This window comes from Hoplias malabaricus, chromosome 17, assembly GCF_029633855.1.
Source record: "Hoplias malabaricus isolate fHopMal1 chromosome 17, fHopMal1.hap1, whole genome shotgun sequence".
Lineage (NCBI taxonomy): Eukaryota > Metazoa > Chordata > Actinopteri > Characiformes > Erythrinidae > Hoplias > Hoplias malabaricus.
Window position 1 is genome coordinate 13875070 of NC_089816.1, and position 6818 is coordinate 13881887.

Consider the following 6818-nt stretch of genomic DNA (forward strand, 5'->3'; position numbering starts at 1 on the left):
CTAACAGGGTACTGGACTGAACTAGGCAGGGGAACAGGAACCAAGACATTCAGAGGGACAGACACGAATACAGTGACAGGGACTGGAACGGAGACCAAGGCTGACACGGGCACAGGGACAAGGACAGAGACAGGAACCAGAACAGGAACAGATACAGGAACAAATACAACTGCAGGGGGCCCAGGACTGGCAAAAGAAACGGCCGTAGCCACAGTCACTGGATTAGAAACGGCCGTAGCCACAGTCTCAGGGGCAGAAACGGCCGAAGCCACCTTCATAGGGGCAGAAACGGCCGTAGCCAAAGTCACTGGTTCAAAAGTGGCCGAAGCCAAAGTCACGGAGATAGGAGTGGCTAAGGGAGCCGTACTCACGGAAACTGGAGACCCTGCGACGACGTCCACGGAGACAGGGGAACCTGCAGCGACGTCCACAGAGACAGGGGAACCTGCAGTGACGTCCACAGAGACAGGGGAACCTGCAGTGACGTCCACGGAGACAGGCGGAACCTGCAGTGACGTCCACGGAGACAGGGGAACCTGCAGTGACGTCCACGGAGACAGGCGGAACCTGCAGTGACGTCCACGGAGACAGGCGGAACCTGCAGTGACGTCCACGGAGACAGGCGGAACCTGCAGTGACGTCCACGGAGACAGGCGGAACCTGCAGTGACGTCCACGGAGACAGGCGGAACCTGCAGTGACGTCCACGGAGACAGGCGGAACTGCGACGACGTCCACTGAGGCAGGCGGAACTGCGACGACGTCCACTGAGGCAGGCGGAACTGCGACGACGTCCACTGAGGCAGGCGGAACTCGAGGGTGCCTGACCCGCCCCCTGGTTCGAGAAAAATTTGTGCGCCTCGGCGCGCGGCGTCCGCCAAACGCCATCTAATAAGCTGCTCGTGGGACGTTGGGGTACTAACTAGAGACAGGGGAACCTGCAGCGACGTCCACGGGGACAGGGAACCCTGCGACGACGTCCACGGAGACAGGGGAACCTGCAGTGACGTCCACGGAGACAGGCGGAACCTGCAGTGACGTCCACGGAGACAGGCGGAACCTGCAGTGACGTCCACGGAGACAGGCGGAACCTGCAGTGACGTCCACGGAGACAGGCGGAACTGCGACGACGTCCACGGAGACAGGCGGAACTGCGACGACGTCCACTGAGGCAGGCGGAACTGCGACGACGTCCACTGAGGCAGGCGGAACTGCGACGACGTCCACTGAGGCAGGCGGAACTGCGACGACGTCCACTGAGGCAGGCGGAACTCCGACGACGCCCACGGAGGCAGAAGGATCTGCGACGTCGTCCACGGAGGCAGAAGGATCTGCGACGTCGTCCACGGAGGCAGAAGGATCTGCGACGTCGTCCACGGAGGCAGAAGGATCTGCGACGTCGTCCACGGAGGCAGAAGGATCTGCGACGTCGTCCACGGAGGCAGAAGGATCTGCGACGTCGTCCACGGAGGCAGAAGGATCTGCGACGTCGTCCACGGAAGCAGAGGAATCTGCGACGTCGTCCACGAAGGCAGAAGGATGTGCGACGTCATCCACGGAGGCAGAAGGATCTGCGACGATGTCCACGGAAACAGAAGGATGTGCGACGACGTTCACGGAGGCAGAGGAATCTGCGACGTCGTCCACTGGGTCAGGAGGATGTGCGACGACGTCCACGGAGGCAGAGGAATCTGCGACGTCGTCCACGGAGGCAGGAGAGGTGGGCGTCGCGCTCACGAAGACAGGAGAGGCGGACGCCGCCTTCAAGGAGAGCTCCAGGCGTGTCATGAGGCCTGTAAGCTTCTCCTGGAGGTCAGGAGTGAGCGCAGAGCGGTGCTTAGGAACTGGGGGCCTAGCGACGACGTCCATTGAAACAGGAGGCCCTGCAGCGACGTCGTCCACAAAGACAGGCGCGGCTGGAGGTGCCGCGCTCAGGAAAACAGGTGCGGCTGTAGGCGTTGCCCTCAAGAAGACAGGCGCGGCCGTAGGCGTTGCGCTCAGGGAGACAGGCGCGGCCGTAGGCGTTGCGCTCAGGGAGACAGGTGCGGCCGTAGGCATTGCGCTCAGGGAGACAGGCGCGGCCGTAGGCACCGCCCTCAAGGAGACAGGCGCGGCCGGAGGTGTTACTCTTCCAGGAACAGGAGCGGCTGGAGGAGCCGCGCTTAGGGAAACTGGAGCAGCCGTTGGCGCCGTGCTCTCAGAAACTGGAGCTGAGGCGTCCAACGAGGCAGGTGCTCGTGCTGCTCGCCGAGCACGAGTTGAGAATTTATCGGGTTTAGGGGGTCTGATGGGCGCACTCTTGAGGGATTCCCCCAGAGGTGCGCCCCTGTTAGCCTCACCTCTGCTGTCCTGAGGTAAGAGGCTAACAGCCCCTACCCATAACCCCCCCCCAAGAATTTCCCCGGACCTGAGGGGATAATCCGCCAGCGAAGGGGAGACTCCAGCCTGCTTTCTCCTCCGGCTCCGTCGATTCCCGCTGGAGCAATTACTCGATTCCTGAATCGAGTCTTCTGTTCGGGGGAAAGGAACTGCACCGGGCATGCGCTGCAGCCGTTGACTCCACTCCGAGGCCGCTCTTAACGCCTCCTCCACGGGATCTTTGGGGCCTGTGCGGAACGGAGTCCGGCGAATTACACCTCTCCTAAATGGGTAGTCCGTGCTAGCTGTGTCCTTATTTTGATCGGTCATTCTGTCACGGGGGTGTGAGGAGTAGAATTACGGGAGGCGGACACACTCGCTATAACACAGACAGTTTTAATAAAGAGAAGAAAAAAAACAAACGAACTTGAAGTTAAACACGAGATAACATTAACGAGCAGGAAACAGGGCAAGCTAGAGATCCAACATTACAAAACACAAACGAACTAGAGGGTCACGAAAGGGGTAAGAGAACGAACGAGGAACGAGAAACCAAAAACGAGAAACACTACGAAGAACCATGAGCGTGAAGCAAACAAATGAACAAAACCTAACACAAACACAATTCACAATGAAACAATGACCGATGACAGGAAGTGAGGGAAGAGGGCTTAAATAAACGAACTAAACACGAAACACCTGACACAGATAACGAAGGTAAAGAAGGTGGAACAGAGACGGGACAAAGGTGGAGCTAGAGAGAAACGAGGGCGGAGATAGGAATAACAACAAACACAGAGCCACATGGAAGGGGAAAATAAACAAGAGAGTGCCAGGGTGTGACAGTGATAAAGACTGTACACATAATTTCATTTTGTAAATTTAAATGATAGAAATAGTACTCTTTGGCACTTTGCAAGAAATGTAAAAGTTGTGTTGCATTTTAGTAGTGTGTGAATTTAAGAAATTTCAAACCTTTTCTCAATCACAGGAAAATGCCAAGGATTGTGGTGGAGCGTGTGAGATATCCATATCAGTGGCTCTCTTCTTCATGTCCCTAGTCACATCACTGGGCCTTCGCTGATGGAAAAAGACAGATATCTTTCTGCTGGACTGCTAGTGTCCTGAATGTTTTAGATCAGTTCTGCAGTGTCATCAAACAGTTTGCTGCTGTTTTAGAAAAATCCTCACGAGTGATCGGGATACTCTCATGGACATGTTAGCAGTGGATCTGCAGTGTTATGAATTCAACTGACAGTGTGCTACAATGTATTTGTAGTCTGTCTTTTACTTTTCTAAACCAAATTACATTTTGCAGCAGTAGGGCGCTTTGGGACATAGAACTAATTGTATTTCAAACAGCTGCATGAAGACCTACCAGCTGTCAAACCTTGCGTTCTGGTGCCCTCTGCTGGACATGGGGGTGAGGGGCTCTTACAGTATTTAGGTTTGACTTTTGTTTAAAACAGACTTACTGCGTCCAAAATGTTGGAAGATAAATATGATGGTCATAATAAAGTTGTGGGATGATAGGGTCGAGACACACTTTTCTGATACTGGATGGATTACATGTAGGTGTTTCTAAATTAAAGGACTGGCGCTTTCTCCAGGGTCTGTTCCTGCCTTGCGCCCTGTGATTCTGGGTAGGCTTCGGACCCACCGTGTCCCTGAATCGGATAAGCGGTTTCAGACAATGAATGAATGAATGTTTCTAAATTTGTTTTTTTGTTTTGTTTGTTTTTTAAATCATCCTCTAGTTTCTTATCAAATTCACAAGACTCTGCCCACATCATTGATATGTTTGGTTTATTGACAATCTATTCTCAATCCATAAATAACAGTGAGGTGTTTAAATCTCCAGCGACACTGCTGTATCTGATTGTGCCATACACTGTAACACAACACCACCATGTCAGGTTTACTGCAGTGCTGAGGCTCATCCATCACTGATCCACTGAAGTACAGGATGAAAGAAGGCTAATAATGTTTGGAGAGAGAAAAAATAAGACAAAAGTGTAGAAACAAGTAGGTGGTTTTAATGTTATGGCAGATCAGGCTATTTATTATTATTATTATTATTATAATTTATAATCAAACAGGCCCTCAACAATGGAACAAGATTTTTCTAACTTTCAGTGGAATCCTCAGTGCATCATAATAGTGATGTCACAGCCCCACTATTGCAGAACACACATGCAGCAGTGTCATTTGCACAAAGTGACACCAGCTCTCCGCAGCTCAGGTAGGTTTCTCTTCCTAACTCCAACGTTTACAACTGCAGTGAGAGTTCAGAAATACATAAGTGAATGAATTATGTCTCTGTTGAGGGTAAAGCAGCCAAGAATCTGTAAAATAAACCGTCAAGAAAGGATTCTTTAAGCAATGCCATGAAACAACCACATTTTTTAGGGTCACGATTTTGTAATATAAATAAATAATCCACATCAAAAGAACCACGAAGAAACATTGTTTGAATGTGATAAAGCATTGGCTAAGTATGTTAAATTAAGAATTCTTAAAGAATTGATCAATTGGAATATGTGACTTTTATATTATGTGAAGGTTGAAAAAATGCACTTCTTCACAGTCACAAATTTCATTTTCAAGCATAGTTTGACCCAATATAATTTTTCTGTAAGGACACAACTATTTCTGACATCTTTATTTTCTCACTAATGTCTTTTCTGTGCCATGGTCTTGTTCTCATAAATGGTGACATATTTCTTGTTAGGTACTGAACATCTTGTTACACTGCTGAATGTAACATGAGAACAGAAGAGAATTGGAGAAAGATCCTTAAAATGAAGGTACAGCAGATGCTACCCCTTCCTATGATCCAGAGGCAGAGCAAATGTGATGTGAAATGGACCAAACAAGTGGCTGATGGTCAAAGAAGCACCAACATTTATCTCCCGCTAATAAGTCAGAAGAAACCTGTTGAAATGAGGAAACCAAGTTCTTCTAGAACTAGGGAGAGGACTAGGCTTCCAGCCCTCGGTCTTGATTCAGATTCTTTCACTGTCAAAGCAGAAGGAGGTATGGATTCACTGACGTTGCCGAAAATGTTCCCTGATGTATGTGATGGTCATGGGATCCAGGATGGAAGTACAGAAGATGATGTGAAAAAACAACACCAGGTCTTCAGTGCTTACATGTATAACTATATGGGCAATGGTAGGCTTGGTTTTACAAAACCCCAGTCATCTTCAGTCATCTCCAGCTGGAGGAAGAGGCCCACTTTGTCCCAGATGGCAGCTCCTGTTCAAGAGAAACCAGACAGCTCACTGGACCTAGTGATTAAAGGTATGGCTTCAGCTAAGAGGAATGGTCCTACTGGAGACTCTTCACAAATAACTGCTCGCGTCACACAACCAAGGCCTCCGGTGAAGCGTCCAAACAAGGCTACCAGTGAAGGTGGATCTCTTATGGGTTCAGCCCCTCAAGCAGCACCTCCTGTTGGACCCAAACCAGAGAAGCACAGGTTTCGAAGCATGCGTGCTGCTGTCCAGTGTGTCCTTGGAAAGGATCAGGTCCACAGCGCAACTAATGAGTTTGATGTTGAGAACTGTGGAAGGAGCCAGAAGAAACATGAAGTTGAAGCGAATGATGTGAAGCAGGACTTCCACAGTCAAGACTCTAATAGTTCTGACAGTGATGGTGGATGTAGTCCTGTCTTTTCCCCACGTTTGAAACCAAGTTCTTCCAGGACTAGGGAGAGGACTAGGCTTCCAGCCCTTGGTCTTGCTTCAGATTGTTTCACTGATCAAAGCCTGAAAAGGACCAGCACTCAGTGCTCTACAAAACCTTTTCCTAAGATGGTCAAAATCAAATCGGTCAAAACAGAAGGAGGTATGGATTCACTGACGTTGCCGAAAATATTCCCTGATATAAGTGCTGGTCATGGGATCCAGGATGGAAGTACAGAAGATGATGTGAAAAAACAACACCAGGTCATCAGTGCTTACGCGTATAACTATGACTTCAGCTCACAGGGCAATGGTAGGCTTGGTTTTACAAAACCCCAGTCATCTCCAGTCATCTCCAGACGGAAGAAGAGGCCCACTTTGTCCCAGATGGCAGCTCCTGTTCAAAAGAAACCAGACAGCTCACTGGACCTAGTGATTAAAGGTATGGCTTCAGCTAAGAGGAATGGTCCTATTGAAGACTCTTCACAAATAACTGCTCGCGCCACACAACCAAGGCCTCCGGTGAAGTGTCCAATCAAGGCTACCAGTGAAGGTGGATCTCTTATGGGTTCAGCCCCTCAGGCAGCACCTCCTGTTGGACCCAAACCAGAGAAGCACAGGTTTCGAAGCATGCGTACTGCTGTCCAGTGTGTCCTTGGAAAGGATCAGGTCCACAGCGCAACTAATGAGTTTGATGTTGAGAACTGTGGAAGGAGCCAGAAGAAACATGAAGTTGAAGCAAATGATGTGAAGCAGGACTTCCACAGTCAAGACT